Raw genomic sequence first — 3392 nt, 5'->3', positions numbered from 1 at the left:
ACATCCAAAGACAAGAAGTCCGTCCCTGTGAGTGCAGTCAGCGGGGCCCAGCCAAAGACAAACATGTGACCGTGAAGCCATTCGACCAAAGGAGAACAAAGATTAGACAAATGGGGCGTTTACTTATTTGAAAAGATTGTGATTTCCTAATGTTGGGTCAGAACACAAGCTAAGGAAAACCTGTGGAGGGAAGGTGTGTGCGTGTTCCTATGTGGACTCCCGTTCTTTTGTTCAGGAGTAATGAAGAGAAGCGACCTAAATTCCCAATCATTTTCTGGGACGTGCACTGGCTGCGATCCATCCTGCAGTGCCCGTGTGCTAAGTCGTTTGAGAGCTACTGGGATGAGCCTGCCGTTGGGTGTCTACTTGGGCTCCTCAGTGTGGGTGCCTGCAGATCATCTTTGTAGCAAGTCTTTCACCAGGGTCTCAGAGGAGGGATGTTTTGGTTGGAGAGATCCGAGGTTTCTCTTTTGACTTCTGTGTGGACTATTCTGTGTCAGGCCTCTGAATGAGGTGTACATATGTGAAGTCTCAGAAGGAGATGTCTGGGGTCATGGAAGGAGCTCTGTTTGGAGGTCTCTGTGGAAGGTGTCTGTGAGCCGTATGTGATCTCTCAGCACAAAGCTTGTGCAAACTTCCTCTGGCCAAACTGTTCTTCACCCTTCAGGTTTTAGGTGTGAAGGCAGCTTTCTTGCAGGGAAGGGGACAGAGCCAGAAGCAGAGGGAGAACAGAGCCAACTCCTGAACCTGGGCCATCTCCTTTGAATGGAGGTGTCAAGAGCTGATCCAGGAGTCCTAGCTTGAATCCACTTCCCACAAAAGTGTTAGGAAATTACCCTCATGTTACCTAGAGATTTGAATAGATTCCATGATTGTATCTGTAGCTTACACATTGCCATTCTCTTTCCTGTTTCAAGAATTGGGGGAAAGAGAATGCTTTTCTCTTCCACTGAACTCAGAGTCACACGGCCCAAATTAAGTGACTACACACACCCTCATTCAGTGCCAGCCACTAGGGGTGGTCTGATTTATCTTTGGGTTGAGAGAGGAAAGTAGTTAATTTGAGGCCAGGGCCCCTAAGAAGATACACTTTTCATCTGGGCAGGCGCATATCACAGCCCTCAGTCAACCGTCAACAGACTAGAAGTGCCTTCTCCTTGATCCTGCTATAGAGGGTAAGCGAGGCTGAGATAGAGGAAGGGTGTCCCTATATGTTTCTTTATGGGTTAGCTGAGGTTGGGGTGGGGGGAGTTAAAAGGTCGATCTTCTCAGCCTTCATCCAGGAGAGAAGGGACTCCCAGAGTAGCCCCTAAATATTCTTGACCCATTCTGTGACATTTGGAACGAGGTGGGGAAATCTAGGCCCTCTTACACCTCTGCAAACACACCCCTCTGCGTCTGTCTAATGTTCAAGGGATGGGGTGGGGTGTCCTCGGGTGGGGTCTTCATTGGTGTTTTGTTTCCATCTTGATAAGGCCTGAGTGTTTTCCTTCATGGGACTTTTTTTATGACCAAATTCTTATGAAAACACAGATGCCAAGTAAGGCACCTGGGGTGAAGATGGGTGAGTGATGTCACTGTCAATCACACTGCTTTCTGGTCCCTTCTAGAAGCCATCCAGCCATCCAGGAAGGACAGACACTGGGCCCTCCCCTCACCCCAGCATAGCACAGCCGCAAGCCAAAGCCGTTTTAGGGGTCAAAGTACATGTATTGAGGAACAGGAAATTATTGGCTGGGAGAAGATGGTTAGCATGTAGGGAATGTGCTGCCATGACAACAGGAAAGGACTTGAGAAACAAGGCCTGGGTGCCATGAACACGCAGCTGTTGGATCATAAAAATATTGAGTGGTGAGGGCAGCCTGAGGGACCCCACATCCTTGACCCATTCTGGCAATGACTGACTGGGCCCAACGGTGCCCGATTAATGGCATTGAATCCCCATGAAGTGCAAGGGTTTCTGCCTTCCTCGTGGGTCCATTTGTTTTTGTTCGCACTCTGGTCCTCAGGGGCGACACTGTGACAGCAGGCAGAGTACCACCTTTGACTCCTGTGCTCAAGGTCACAGGGTAACCTGCAGTTGGATGAATGGCCCCCAACTGGATGCTGATATTTCTGACTTTTTTTCTTTTCGTTTAACTTTGAAGCATAAAGCCCCTATTGACATTTAATTTTCTCTGTTAAACACTGACCTATAGACTGGTCTTCACCTCAAGACCTCCTGTGCTTTTGACAGGGCCAGGGCTCTGGGCAGAGACTGAAGCAGGCTTTCCTTTCTGTATCAGGTCATGTTGCCCGATGTCTTTGATTTGAGCAAATTCCTTGAAGAAAACTACTTATTTTCTTTCTGAAGGGGTCCTCTGGAAGACCATTTCCCTTCTCATCTCCAGGCTAGTATGTCCCTTCTTGTTGGGAGCTGGGGGGGGACTTGATGCCCTGGGCCTCTATTGATCTCTCTAGGGCATATTCACACCTCCTATTGGCTGGGGAGGAGCCCCATCCGGCCAACCCTTCTTGAAGCTCTTTTGACTTTGGCCTCCTCCTAAAATCTTTTGTTATGTTGGTGGGTGCAGAAATCTTCTTAGGGGTCCTGACGTTTTGGGATCTTTTGCCCCTCAGCCTTAGGCTGCTCCCTTCCGCCCTCATGAGGTCAGTTAGCAGTTGTCAACCTGGCATGTACTCAAGGGAGCCAGGGTTGAGATGGGATTGCGAGGCCTGAGAAGAGGAAGCATCTGAGGCAAGGAGTCACAGGCTTGTTGTCTGAGTCACCGGCTTGTTGAAGAAAAGCAGTGGTCCTGTCTTGATGGAGCACAGCAGAAGGGTAGCATGGAGGCTGGTTCACTGTCTCTGCCTCCATTTTGAATTCTCTCTCAGCAAACATCCGTGGAGGGGAGGTGTGTTCCCATGGATCCTCTAAGCCCCTCTTGGAGTCCTCTCTAGGCTGCCACCCTGGACTCCCTGGCCTTTCCTGCTCTCCGAGCTTCTATCAAGAATGCTGGCTGTCAGCAGCTGAATTTGTTGCCTGCCCTCCTGCCCAACACAACATTACAAGTGCAATTGCCTTATCCCACAGAAGGATGATTGGCAATGTTTTACTCTTCTGCCTCTGTGGGTTTTTGTTTTCCTGCAAACAACGCTTTTCAGTAATACAAGTGTGCTATACACATGGACTTCCCCAGATGGACTATGCAGGAGTCAAAACAGCTACATCTGAGGGAACAGATGAAGGAAAAGCTCAACGACAGCAGCTAAAGCAGGTCAAAGACCAGCTGTGGACGCATCATCAATTTCTCATATTTACGTTCAGGATAAACCTAAAGAACATTAAGTACATTTCTTTTTTTTTTAATTTTTTTTTCTTTTTTCCCCTTTTTTTAAAGTCATTTTTTAAG

The sequence above is a fragment of the Echinops telfairi genome, unplaced genomic scaffold (assembly GCF_000313985.2).
Source record: "Echinops telfairi isolate 266 unplaced genomic scaffold, ASM31398v2 ScPeMD7_7412;HRSCAF=8450, whole genome shotgun sequence".
NCBI classification, from domain to species: Eukaryota; Metazoa; Chordata; class Mammalia; order Afrosoricida; family Tenrecidae; genus Echinops; species Echinops telfairi.
The sequence above is the reverse complement of the archived record's forward strand: the minus strand, read 5'-3'. Positions refer to the sequence as shown.